The 15309-nt window shown below is 37.3% G+C and overlaps 1 pseudogene; it reads left to right on the forward strand.

The window, feature by feature from the left end:
* Nucleotides 1-245: 245 nt before the first annotated feature.
* LOC113837904 lies at nucleotides 246-9530 on the forward strand (annotated as a pseudogene).
* The last annotated feature ends 5779 nt before the right edge of the window (nucleotides 9531-15309 follow it).

A 15309-nucleotide genomic window follows, 5' to 3' on the forward strand; every position in this document is an offset into this window, starting at 1 on the left:
TTCTCTAACGCAAAGCCAATGGAGCAGGAGACACAATGCTTCAAAGAAATCAGTGATTAGTTACTGAGCATCTGAATACTATCACCCCTATTCTCATACTGTAAACATATCAGTCCTTTCTCTCCAAGATTAGATGAGATTTCGTATATTTTTATTAAATAGGTGGTAATCAATGTAGGGAATGATTTTCATAAGTGTTCCCAATTGAGTCTTCTCCACTGTCAGCTCTTTAGAACTCATTCAGCATGCTGAGAGTAATTACCCAAGCAATAGTACTATGATTAAGATCTGTGCATATAGGTGTACTCATCATTGTGAATGTATGTTTGTCACTCTATATGTGTGCATGCTTGTGTTTTTCTGTGCATTTTTATGTGTATATTCCTTCATATGTATGATTTTATAAGTATCTGTCTGCTATCCTGTGGTAGTGAGTATACATTTGTGTTACTGTATGGGTGTTTTCTTTTTCTCTGTGTATCTTTATTTATATATTTGGCAGTGAAAATGTCTGTATGTGTCTATGTGTGTATTTATGTGTGCTTACACATATTTATACGTGTATTGTTGTATCTGTGAATATTTGTGTGTCTGTCTGTCTGTTTTTTGATGTGGGCACACACTTTTCTGTTTCTTAATGCCTCTGTTGGTGTGTGTGTGTGTGTGTGTTTTTCCCTGTATGTATGTGTCAATATGTGTGTTCCTGTGTATGTGTTTTCTGTGTTTCTGAATGTATGTTTGAATGCATATGCCTGTTTATGTTTGCCTGCTATATGTAAGAATTTCAAGGTGTGTGTGTGTGTGTGTGTGTGTGTGTGTGTGTGTGTGTGTGTGTGAATAAGTTTGTGGCTGTATTTAGAGTGTTATCTCTGGATGGATGTGAGTCTCTCTATCTATATGGGGGTGTATGTGTGTGTATGTTTGAGAGAATGTTGCATATCTATATTTGGTGTTTTCATATATGTCTTTGTATTTTGGAGTTTCTTCTGAAGGGACTAAAATTTTAAGAATATGATGATAATCTTATTTAGCCATTTGATTTCAACAAGATTTCTTCCCTGGGCACCTTCAATAATGTTGCATTTAATGTAAAATCAAAATGTTTTTGATTCAAGGAAGGGCACATACATGCTAGGATTCTGCCTGTCTTTCAGCTGAACTCATTTCTGAAGAAGACCCACTTCACAAATCCTGTTGGGGACAGAGTAAATTTGAACCAAAAGGAAAAAAATCAGGAAGAGTTTGACATTTTCCAGATGTGGAATTTCCCACATGGTCTTAGACTTAAGGTGAAGATAGGAAAGTATAGCCCATATTTTCCACATAGTCAACAGCTCCATATATATCAAGACATGATAGAGTTTGCCACAGGAAATAGACAGGTGGGTTTGATAAAATTGTATGGATTTCCATTACATGGCAGCAATACTGGCAATTGGGAACATTTGTGCTTCTTTGTAATTTAATGTAATAAGATGTCATATTATGAATTTGGGGAGGCCCTGTTGAGGGCCCTACCCTTTATGGGGAACAGAGGGGGGAAGGGGAGAAGTTAGGTGGAGGACTGGGGGGAGGAGGTAAGGGGGAGAAGGGATTGACCTGTGAAATTATAATTTTGTAAAAATTAAATAAAAAATCAGAAAAAGATGTGACATTATGAACCAATATCTAACCCCTTCCTTTATGATTTTTCTTGACTTCTTTTTATGTGACAATTAAGCATTTGAGGATTTCCAACTTGCATAGAATGCATTTTTTCTCATATCAAAACCTGTTTCTGGTTTTAATATGACTATAAGCTAGTTGTAAAAATAATTTAACATTATTTCTAGTTAAGGAAGCAATATTGTTTTGTTATCAGACTGATAATATTACAGGGATTTCCTATGTTGTGCTGAATATTGATGTTGAAAATTAAGATTTTGCAAGGATTAGGTAAAATAAAAATACACAAGTCATGAATTTTACTTATTTAAGTTTTAAACCTTTTTACACAGAGATCCTAATTTGTCAACACATTTAACCATAAATTACCATTTTCATTACCCATATTAGCTATTCTATGAATTGTTTTCTTCTTTTTCTTTCTTTCTTTTGGATGTGACTGTTTTGTTCTAATGTATGCTTGCAACTGTTATGAGTGTGTTTTATATGGATGACAGTGGAGTTATTTGGGTCCTTTGGAACTGGAGAAAGCTCAGATCCACACAGTGTTTACAGGAAATAAATTGTGAGTGTTATTCATAAGCAGGAATTGTTACAAAATTCTCAGCATTATCTCCAGCTCTGAATCATACACTGGAAAGGAAATTTCTCACTGGAGATATCTTGTTAGCTCCCATTAATTACATCATAGTTCATTCAAATAAGGGAGTGCCTAGTTTTCTTCTTTGTAATTGGAGAATTGGTAGTAATAAAAGTGCATTTTGTGGAAATTTGTAAAAGAAACATCCCATTATTGTTCACGGGTATTTTATAAGGATTAAATCTGATGTGGGTGACTTTAAGGTATCCAATTCAAACTTCCTTGTACAAAACAGGTTAATTTGAATGAGTGTAACTACAGGAATGTCATCAAGAATGATCTGAAGGGATATCTCAGGTTTCCTAGACAGTATGAAATGTACAGTTTTTTGCTCTTTCTCAGATTGTGAGGAGAGTGATTCTCAGGAAAAAGAATATATGAGCTGAATATGTATCTACTGAGCTACATATCTATTCAGAGGACAGCAGTGGAATTGCATGTCTATTCTAACTACACCACAGTTGAACATTACAGAAACATCAACTGGAAGAATACTGGGGATTAAAAACAATACAACCAGTGCTCTGCTCCCAGAAATGCAAATTGCAATGCAGAAAAAAACAACAAACAAATATACAGGAAGATATCAAAGCAACAGTATCCCAAATCTTACAGTCATAGCTTTATAGGAGAGTAGGTTCACTGACATATGAACAAGGAATTAAAAGAATTAAAAGAATGATTACAAGAGAGTTCCATATATTAAAAAGGACTCAAATCAATTCTTCAAGAGACAATGAGATCATGAAAACTCTCATGCAATTAGACAGTTAATAATCATTTGACAAAGGATTTCTAGAAAGGCACAAAATAATAAAAAAAAGTTCAGACTAAATTATATAAATGTAAAGCAAAAAAATCAAATAGCAACCAGTAAAATTGTCACCAAGAGAATACTTTATGTTAAAGGTAAGATGGAAGACTTTAAGAACAGGAGTAAGAATTAGAAAATTCAAGCTATAACAGAAATAATGCAAAAGGAATAAAGAAAAACATTTGAAATCTTGGCAATATGATTAAAGATCAACTTTACAAACCATGGGCCCGAGAGTAGAAGGGGAGACTTAATTCATCAACATTAAATCAAGTAAATGTAGGTGTAAATTTCCAAAATGCAACATTACATTGTCCATCTAGATGCAATAGTCTCTTAATTACCAAAGATTCGACATCAGAAAAGAAGAAGCCATTGAATTATTTTATTTAAAATTGCTTTTGTGAAAATTGGAGGCTGCATGAGAGAAGCCCCAGTCATAAGAAAGACATCATCTGGATTACAGAATATTATACTGAGAATACTTAAAGGAGAATAAAAGTGATATACTTCCAATAATTAGAGACTTACGCTGTAAACCCTGATTATTATACCAAGAAAAATTATCCCTAATAGTAGGAGAGAGAACAAAGTTCAATATGAAAGATATTACATTATGTGTAGCCAATGTGTGAACACTATGAATAATATTAAAGTAATAGAAGTGCTACTTCAGACCAAATTGCAAGATAATCACAAGAAGTCAAAGGAACATATACCCAGGACTGGAACATCAATCAGAAAATCAGAAACTATTATAAAAGTATCAAATCTTGCAATAACAATAAAAGTACAATAATTTACAAAAATTTCAGTAAGAATTGCATATTACAGGTCACATTTTTGTTTAAAAAACCCCAAACATACCTTTGTTACCTTCATGGGGAAAATATGTGAGAAACCTTCTAAAAAATATTGAAAAGTTTGCAATGGAAGGAAGTTGAAAAAATAAAAACTAGAGAAGAATCTCTTGGACTGACTTGGACGTAATATTTCTAAACTAATCACCACCCAAGAAATCTCATCAACAGAACAGAAAGATTAGTCTCAGTAACCAAGATTTCTTCATTCTGAGGAAGTAAGCATGGAAGTTAAGAATAATGTACCACATGAAAAAACTCAAGGACAGAAATCAATTATTATCTACAATTGTGCAGAAAGGACTCTTAATAAAGCCCAACATCCATATAGATTGAAAATAAAACCACCAAAGAAACAAAGCCCAACATAGTAGAATGAAAAATCTTGACACATTAAGTTTTCCTGTGGCATAAATATTGACAGTATTGTACTACATGGAATGAAAATCAAAGAATATCCAATAAAGTCAGATGGAGTCACGTGTGTGTTGTGGTGCACTTTTTATTTCAAGCTCTTTGGACACAGGAACAGGAAACTGTTTTTGTAGGAGGCCTGAAATAAAGAGGGAGTACAGTAAGACAGAGATCCATATGGAACACATAACTTAAGTGAAATGAGCAAAAAATGGACAAGAACATGCACCGTCTCCACTCTTATTCAAAATAGTCCTGGAAACACTTCATATTAAAAAAATAAATGAAAAGATATACAAAAATGAAGGAAAGAAATATAGACTGGTCTAACGAGTTTACATAAACCAAGGCTACACACTGAGACCCTGTTTCAACAAAAACAAAAAGACAAAAGGAAGCATTGTAGTTCTCAATATTCATAGAGAACTTGGGATGATTCTGTGCTTAGGGCATGTTTTTTTGACATAGATTTTAACACAAAACAAATGATCCAAAGTGAGCAAGCAAGAATTGGGACCCTTCTAATGCAACTTATAGTTGTCCATCACCAGGTTCAAGGTAATCACAGATACTGTATACTTTCTTTTAGTTTAAGAAATCCTTCAATTAAATTTAAACAATCTAACTTTTATTATGGTTCCCCTGCATTTGTATTCTGTGTAGGACTTTTTACATTTGGAAACATTCCACCTTCCAGCTCACTAAATATCAAGTCACCACTTTCTCACCGTAAAACAGAGTGGGCTCTGTCCATTCAACTCATTGCTCTTCACTCTCTGTGTGTCATGCTTTGCAGTAGTATTTTATTGGAGTTGATATGTGTTGTCTGAGATTTTAGGAGATATTCCAGTGTTTCAAATTTTGATGCTTCCTAATTTTGCTATTCAGTTGTTGTGATCAAACAATGACCACAAGTTTATTGAGGGGTATTTGTCAACATGGCTGATGGGTTACAGTCAATGGAAGACTAGGCAGGAATCTGAACACTGCAACCAAAGCATAGACCGTGAAGGAACACTGGTATTTGGCTTTCTGTCCTGGAGTTTATAATAAAGCCCTGCTTATGGACAACACTGCACAATACCCATTAATAAAATGCTTCATGGATAATCCGAGAAAGAGAATTTTTTATTTAAGCTTCTCCATGTCATTTGAAAACTGTACTTTTTGTATTGTGGTCGTGCAGTTGGTGTATATGAAATTATCTTATTAGTATCTAAACATGCTATATAATATAGGTATGAAAATGGTAGATAAATCGTCTGATATCACCATATGTCTAATTTTCCTTAGATGCCACCCTCTGTGTGCAGTGCTGATTGTGGCCCTGGATTCAGAAAATTGTGGCAGGAGGGAATGGCAGTCTGCTGTTTTGAATGCATCCCCTGCCCAGAAAATGAAATCTCTAATGATACAAGTGAGTATTTGAGGCAGTTATAAATCCTTCATATTGATCATTCCTCCCACCCCCCACACTAGGAAGCCGAAGGGGTCTTAAAGTGAATGGCAAAATTCAGTATAATATTTTCCTAAGCTAAGCGTTATAAGACTATGATCATTACCTGTATCCCTGTATAAAATACCTCATGCTTTGACTCACATCTTGACTCTTTGTAAATCAATTTAGGAGGCTTTTTCATAAAGAGACCATTTTTATTATCATTATGCACTGTGAGAGGATTTTACACAAGTTACTTCCTAGTGATTAATGTCCTCAAAATTACATATATATTACATCTGGGTCTTGAATCTTTCAAGACTGTTTAATCATTTTGCCTGTATTCATACCTACATATGTTGAATGCAAACTGATTTCTCTTAGGGGCCCTCAGAAAGCAGAATAGGTCAATGGCTCTGCTTTACTATGTAATTTGGGTGTGAATAATCAAACCCAAGTCCTCTGTAAAATTAATTGGAAGTAAATTTTTACTTATTCTATTTTCATGAACTTCTTCAAAGAGAAAGTAGAGTACATTCAATATCCAGAGAATTCTTAACAAAACTTCTATTTGATTGAGAATTTACAAAAGTCGGGATAAGTATTGACATAATCTGTAAATTATACTCAATATTTTCATGTACATCACACAGTAATAATTAGCTACAATTATTCAAACAATATTATCACCTAAATACCCCATAGTGGTCAAATGATTATTTATTCAGTATTGACTAAATACAAATTAGGTTATTAGGTTTTCACTGCTTATGCCTGTTATCCTAAATAATGAAAGGAAAGTCCATAAGGGATATGCATGGCCAGTGAGATGACTCAGGAGTTAAATTCATTACCAGTCACACTGATGACCTTAGCTCATCCTCGGGATCCATATAATAGTAGTAACTCCATGCAGTCTCACAATAATATATTCCAAAGCAATTGAAAATTACCATTAACTGTTTTAAATGTAAAAACACATATGAATAATGAATACTTATGAAAAGCTATCAAAACATCTCTATTGTTACTTAGATTATGTGTATGTTTATGTGAGATTGGTGGTTATGTGCACATAAGAGACAGTGCTGGTGACAGACATCCAATACCTCTGTAGTTACTTTCACAGATTTGTGAGACTCCTGAGTTTATAATGAGAACTGAATTCAGGTCCTCTGCGAGAGCAGTACATTATCTCACATTTGAACAAGATTCCAAGTATATAAAAATTACTAAACAAAAAAGTGCATAAAAACATCACTCTAGATAAACCCCTTAAAATACTGGAAGCCCACTATCCCAGTATGCAGTTATCTAGTGATTCATAGCAAATAGGTTACGGTTTCCCACACTTACTATCATGGTTATTGCTACTTATAAACAGGGTAGTATTAAGCAACACAATGATCTGTGTTAACACTCCTTCTTAATTGCTTTTGTGTTGTCTTTGTCATGTTGTTTATCAGTATCTAACTCACAATTGGGTCTGTGTCTCACAGCAATCCAAATTAGGAAAGAAGGAAGGTGTTGTCTGTTCTGAAATGAAAATGAATAAAATGTAGGGGCAATTTAGTGCCAAGTATTTACAGATGCTTCTACTTTAAGTGACAGGCTACAAATTCTTCTGAATATGACTTGGGAGTATCTTGTTGTTACTGCCAGAAGAAGACAGAACTAAGCCTGAGTTTATGATATTTATTATATTTGAACATCTCAGGTATCTCTCATCTCTCACTTTCATCCTCCTACTTACCACATATAATCCAAATCACTTTCAAATTCCTCAGATCTTCTGTTACTTTTATATGAATATACACCTATAAATATAAACAAGCTCATAAAGTATGCTGATTCATTTTCAGGTACTTTTATTTAAATGTGTCTAAGCCAGATAATTTGAAATAGAAAACATAGCAGAGGTCTGGTCTCAATATTTCATAGGGATAGCATTCATAAAAGTAGCAAAGACCTCAGGAAGCACTGAATCCATGGGATCTTAGATTTTAAAAACACTCGGAAAAACTGTGGTTAAAGAATATCATCTGTCAATTCACCAATATAAGTAATTTCTTCATAGCCCCAGAATGTACCACAAAATCTGTGCCTCAGATGTCATGTCACATGATTGCATCAATACAGCTAATAGAAAAAAAATCTGTTGCTTTTGTTCAGCTCAGTGCTTAGCTGTGGATCTCTGCTTCACTTTCCATAAGCTACTCGATGAAGGCTCTACGATGGTGTTTAATGTAGTCATCAATCTCACTTAGGGGAAGGATATTTAAGGTAACCTCTCCACTATTGCTTAGAATCCTTGTTGTGATCATCCTTGTGGATGGATCGCTGTACAATACCCTCAGGCCATAATTGCTCTTTAAAATTATGATTGCTCCCTCTATTGGTGAGTCTCTTTTCTTGCTCTCCTGTATTCATCTCCCTACACAATCTTCCTGATTCCCCATGTTCTTCTCCCCCTCCTCTACTCTCCTGTTCTCTCTGCTACCAGCCTCCCTCCATAACACAATTTATTCAGGAGTTCCCCATTTAGATAATGAGCATTAGAAAATGGAAATGTTTCTATGCAGCAACACCCTTCAATGGCATCCTCCTCATCAAAATGCAGAAATTGTAATGCTTCTTATGTACATGTAATTGAAATGCTCTGTCAAAAAATTTATGGAAGGGGAACTAAGAATACATTACTCTTTCACTCAGATGTGGGTCAGTGTGTGAAGTGCCCAGAGGACCAGTTTGCCAACAGAGAGCAGAACCAGTGCATTCCCAAAGCAGTGATATTTCTGAGCTATGAAGACCCTTTGGGAATGGCTCTTGCCTTAATGGCCTTGTGCTTCTCTGCATTCACAGCTCTGGTTCTTGGAGTCTTTGTTAAGCACCATGACACTCCCATTGTGAAGGCCAATAACAGGAAGCTCAGTTACATATTGCTCGTCTCACTCTTCTTTTGTTTCCTCTGCCCTTTGCTCTTCATTGGCCATCCAAGCTCAGCTACATGCATGTTGCAGCAAATCACATTTGGAGTTGTATTCACTGTGGCTGTTTCCACTGTGTTGGCCAAAACAGTTACTGTACTTCTGGCTTTCAAAGTCACAGCCCCTGGAAGAAGAATGAGATACTTTCTGGTTTCAGGGGCCCCTAACTACATCATTGCCATCTGTACTCTCATCCAAGTTATTATCTGTTCAGTCTGGTTGGGAACATCTCCTCCCTCTGTTAATATTGATGCCCACTCTAAGCATGGCCACATCATCATTGTGTGCAGCAAGGGTTCAGTTACTGCCTTCTACTGTGTCCTAGGATACCAGGCCTGCCTGGCTCAAGCAAGCTTCACTATGGCTTTCTTGTCCAGGAATTTGCCTAACACATTCAATGAAGCCAAGTTCCTGACATTCAGCATGTTGTTGTTCTGCTGTGTCTGGATCACTTTCCTCCCTGTGTATCATAGTACCAAGGGTAAGGTCATGGTAGCTGTGGAAATTTTCTCCACCTTGGCTTCCAGTGCTGGGATGTTGGGATGCATCTTTGTTCCTAAGTGCTACATAATTTTGTTAAGACCAGCAACAAAAATCTCTTCAAAACATCAGGGAAAAATTGCATTCCAGAACTGATATTTCATTAATTCTTTCTAACAAATATATATCAAATTCAAATGTTGATTTACAATGCAATACCTACCTGTTTTAGCATTACTGTCACAGTTTCCTCTAATGATATTGACTTGCTGTATCATGTCTACTTATTCTCTTCTTTGTGTCCTATAGTATTTCACTCACTCACTCACTTTATGAGACCTAACAAATTGACAAGGGTGCAGATTAGAAATATTCTTTTCTGCTTTAAAATAAATAGTGTTCAAAATATATGCAATGTTATTTTTTAAATATAACAGTGAATAAATAATAAATAACTTTGATGTCAGTAGAGTTTTGACAAAAATATACGAGATATTGGTGAAATAGCAAACTTCACTTTTTAGACACAGTTAAAACAGTATTCTGCCTAGTGTGGGTAACAGAAGAAGATACTGATGCATCCTAGGAGTTAGAAGAGTAGAACATAGAAGAGAGAGGATGTTTTGGTAAACAGATAGAAAGAATATTAGAGAAGCTTATTAATGCCTCAGCTGTTAATAGTACTGTTCTTGCAGAGGACCTTAATCAATATGAATGTTCAAAATATTCTTCAGAATCACTTAGAGCAATATATCCAAAGGATTATAAGGCCTCTTCTGGGATTCAAGGTTACCTGGACTCACAAGTACATGTAAACACACACACACACACACACACACACACACACACACACACACACACACACCACATGCCCACACCAAAAATTATATAAGTTTTTAAATATGGGAAATATATTAATGACTCTGCAGTGGGTTTTGACTTTTCATTGTGTTCTTAAGATAACTGAATTAGAAATATTCTATAGATGAAGGATGGGATATGAGAGGAGATGCCTGTGTCTCTGTTCATGCATTTGACATAAGAACCTTCAACTTTTAGTGTACCGTAAGAGATACAGCTAGGGATGTCATAAGGGAAGAGCTGCTTGTTAAACTGATGTCTTATCCTATGTATGAATTTTATATGACACTGACCATCAACATTATCTGCATCTTTCACATTTCTATTGAGGAAAATCATGGGTCACAATGTATCTTTGTTCTATTAGGAACTTCCAAAGACATTTTGTGTAGCATAATTGTTCATGGTTCCCTTAATTGCTACTCATATATACATATCCATCCCCCTTTCCCTCGCCCTCCCATTCCCCCATGTTCCCCACCAACACCCACCTAACCACCCCCCAACACCTCCCCAGGTATAGTGAGGCCTCCCACCAGGTAATTTCAAAGTCTGTCAAATCATTTAGGGGGAGGGCCTAGGCCCTCCTTAGAGTATCTGGGCTACAATAGTATCCTTCCATAGGGAATGGGCTCCCAAAGTCCATTGTGCTCTAGGGATAAAGACTGGCTCCACCGTTAGAGGTCCTATAGATTGTCTTGGCCTCCTAGCTGGCACCCACATTCAAAGGGCTTGGTTCAGCTCAACGCTGTGTTCCCCAGCTTTATAACAAGGGTCTTCATGCTATCAGTAGGTCAGGTCCACTGTTTCTTCAGGTCTCTAGTCCTGTCTTGGCCTCTTTGCTCATCCCTCCTCCCTCTCCACAATTGAATTCCAGAAGTGTGGTTCAGTGCTTACCTGTGGGTGTTTGTTTCTGCTTTGAACAGCAACAGGATGAAGGCTCTCCTTCCAGCCCACGGGCTCCCACTTTTGTTAGGTGTCCTTGTCCCCATTCCCTTCTTCGAGGGACTATGCAACGAAATACAAATTACAGAAAACCTACAACTCATGGAAATCAATAACACCCAATTGCACAATTCCTGGGTCGAGGAAGAAATAAAAAAAAGAAATTAAAGATTTCCTAGAATTCAATGAGAATGTGGACAGACACAACATAACCAAACCTATGGGACACTTTGAAGGCAGTGCTAATAGGAAAGTTCATAGCGTTAAGTCCCACATGAAAGAACAGGATAATAATCACACTAGAGAACAGCACAACTGAAAGCTTTAGAACACAAAGAAGCCAATAGAGCCTGGAGGAGAAGACACCAGGAAATAATCAAATTGAGGGCTGAAGTCAATAAAATGGAAACTAGGAGAACAATACAAAGAATCAATATAACGGAGAGTTGGTTCTTCGAGAAAATCAACAGGATAGACAAACCTTTATCCAAACTTTTACCAATAGCAGAAAGTGAACATAGAAATGAATAAAATCAGGATGAAAAGGGGGACATAACAACAGACACAGAAGAAATCCAGAGAATCATCAGGTCATACTGTGAAAACCCATATTCCTTAAAATTCAAAAATCTAAAGGAAATGGACAATTTTCTGGACAAATTTCACTTACCAAAATTAAATCCAGCACAGATAAGCAATTTTTCTTTCAAGACAGGTTTTCTCTGTGTAGCTTTGGAGCCTATCCTGGCACTCGATCTGGAGATCAGGCTGGCCTTGAACTCACAGAGAACTGCCTGCCTCTGCCTCCTGAGTGCTGGGATTAAGGCATGCACCACCAATGCCCGGCTGTAAGCTACTTAAATAGACCTATAAACCCTAATGAAATAGAAGCAGTCATCAGAAATCTCCCAACCAAAAAAAGCCCAGGGCCAGATGGCTTCACTGCAGAATTCTACCAGAAATTCAAGGAACAGCTAATACCAATTTTCCTCAATGTATTCCACACAATAGAAGCAGAAGGGTCATTGCCAAAATCTTTTTATGAGGCTTCAATAACTTTGATACCCAAGTCTCACAAAGACACAACTAAGGAAGAGAACTACAGACCTGTATTCCTCATGAACATTGATGCAAAAATTCTCAATAAAATATTGGCAAATCCAATCCAAGAACACATTCGAGAAATCATCCATCCCTTTCAAGTAGGCTTCATCTCAGGGATGCAAGGAGGTTCAACATACGATAATCCATCAATGTAATCCACCATTTAAACAGACTGAGGAAAATTCCACATGATTACCTCACTAGATGCTGAAAAGACCTTTGACAAAATCCAACACCCCTTTATGATAAAGGTCTTGGAGAAATCAGGGATAACAAGAACATACATCAACATAATAAAAGCAATATGCAGCAAGCTGACAACCAACATCAAATTAAATGGAGAGAAACTCAATGCAATTCCTCTGAAATCAGGGACAAGACAAGGCTGTCCACTCTCTCCATACCTCTTCAATATTGTCCTTGAAGTTCTAGCTAGAATAATGAGACAACGAACGGAGATCAAGGGAATACAAATTGGAAAGGAAGAAGTCAATCTCTCACTATTTGCAAATGATATGATAGTCTACATAAGTGACCCGAAAAACTCAACCAGGGAACTCCTACGCTGATAAACACCTTCAGCAAAGTGTCTGGATACAAGATTAACTAAAAAAAAATCTGTAGCCCTACTATATACCAATGACACATTGGTGGAGAAAGAAATCAGACAAACATCACTCTTTACAATTGCCACAAACAACATAAAATACCTTGGGGTAACACTAACCAAAAAAGTGAAAGACCTGTACCATAGAATTTTGACTCTCTAAAGAGAGAAATTAAAGAAGATACCAGAAAATGGAAAGATCTCCCACGGTCTTGGATAGGTAGGATTAACATAGTAAAAATGGCAATCTTGGCAAAAGCAATCTACAGATTCATTGCAATCCCCATCAAAATCCCAACACAATTCTTCACAGACTTTGAAAGAACAATTCTCAGCTTTATATGAAGAAACAAAAGACCCAGGATAGCCAAACAACCCTGTACAATAGAGGGACTTCTGGAGGCATCACCATCCCCGACTTCAAACTCTATTACAGAGCTACAGTCCTGAAATCAGCTTGGTATTGACATTAAAATAGACAGGTAGACCAATGGAATAGAGCTGAACACCCTGATATTTACCCACATGTTCCGCGCTATCGCCTCGCCAGGAAGAACCACACAGGACATTCGGATCCTTCTGCAGTAAAGCTTTAATGCGTCTTGAGAGGAGAGCATAAGCTTACCATAGCGGAGACCCTGAGCCAAGAATCCCATCCCCTAATAAAGGCTGGCAGCCGCCGCCTGGGACGTGTCACCCTATGATTGGCTGCAGCTCATCAGGCCATATGACGCCACGGAAAAGGCAGAGATCAAGGAATGGAAAATTACCCAGCGCCTGCGCAATAATCTTGTTTATATTCAGTGCCTGCCGGATGCAGGCGCCATCATTGTAATGGAGAATGCAGGGTCGGCTCCCTACACCCACACAACTACAAACACCTGATTTTTGAAAACAATTCAAATTTATATGCTGGAACAAAGAGAACATCTTCACCAAATGTTGCTGGCCAACAGCATGCAGATATGTAGAAGACTAGATATAGACCCAAGCTTATTGACACGCACAAAACTTAAGTCAAAATGGATCAACGACTTCAACATAAACCCACCCACACTAACTCTATTAGAAGACAAAGTGGGAAATACACTTGAATTAATTGGTACAGGGGAGTGCTTCCTGAACATTACACCAGTAGAACAGATACTTAGAAAAACAACTGATAAATGGGACCTACTGAAACTGAGAAGCTTCTGTAAGGCAGAGGACACAGTCCACAAGACAAAACTGAAGCCCACAGACTGGGAAAAGATATTCACCAACCCCACATCTGACAGAGGGCTGATCGGCAAAATATTCAAAGAACTCAAGAAGCTAGTCTCTAAAACATGAAACAATCCAATTAAAATGTGGGGTACAGAACTAAATAGACAATTCTCAATAGAGGAATCTAAAATGGCTGAAAGACACATAACAAAGTGTTCAACATCCTTAGCCATCAGGGAAATGCAAATCAAAACAACTCTGAGATACCATCTTACTCCTGTCAGAATGGCAAATATCAAAACCACCAATGACAGTTTATGCTGGAGAGGATGTGGAGAAAAAGGAACACGTCTCCACTGCTGGTGGGAGTGCCAACTTGTACAGCCACTTTGGAAATCAGTATGGCGACTCCTCAAGAAAATGGTAATGAGTCTATCACAAGATCCAGTGGATTCTTAGGCACATATCCCAAAAAAGCACATTCATACAAGGACATCTGTTCAACCATGTTCATAGCAGCACTATTTGTAATAGCCAGAAACTGGAAGCAGCATAGATGCCCCTCAATTGAAGAATGGATAGAGAAAATGTGGTACATTTACACAATGGAGTACTACTCAACAGAAAAACATAATGGAATCTTGAAATTTGCAGGAAAATGGATGGAACTAGAAGAAACCATTCTGAGCAAGGTGACCCAATAACACAAAGACAAATGATATGTACTCACTCATATGTTGATTCTACACATAGAGTAAAGGATTACCAGCCTACAATCCACACTGCCAGAGAAGCTAGTAAACTAGGAGGATCCTAAGAGAGGCATACATGGTCCCCTGGAGCAGGGGAAAAAGGTCAAGATCCCCTGAGCAAATTGAGAGCAAGAGAAGATGGGGGAGGGAGCAAGGAGAATGAGAAGGGTAGGAGAGGAGGGATGCAGAGGACATGAGGGAGCAGAAAGGTTGAGTCAGGGGAAGAATAGAAGATAACAAGAATGGAGATACCATAGTAGAGGGAGACATTTTAGGTTTACAGAGAAATCTAGCACCAGGGAAACGTCTGGGGATCTAAAATGATGACACCTACTAACAATCTAAGCAACAGAGGAGAGGCTACATTAAATGCCCTCCCCTGATAATGAGATTGATGACTGACTTATATGCCACCCAATAGCCCTCATCCAGCAGCTGGTGGCAGTTAGAAGCCGGCACCCACAACTTATCACTGAACTGAACTGGAATCCAGGTGCAGAGAGGATGAGTTAAGAGAAAAGGTGTCCAGATCAGGC

This window comes from Cricetulus griseus, unplaced genomic scaffold, assembly GCF_003668045.3.
Source record: "Cricetulus griseus strain 17A/GY unplaced genomic scaffold, alternate assembly CriGri-PICRH-1.0 unplaced_scaffold_132, whole genome shotgun sequence".
In the NCBI taxonomy this organism is placed as follows: domain Eukaryota; kingdom Metazoa; phylum Chordata; class Mammalia; order Rodentia; family Cricetidae; genus Cricetulus; species Cricetulus griseus.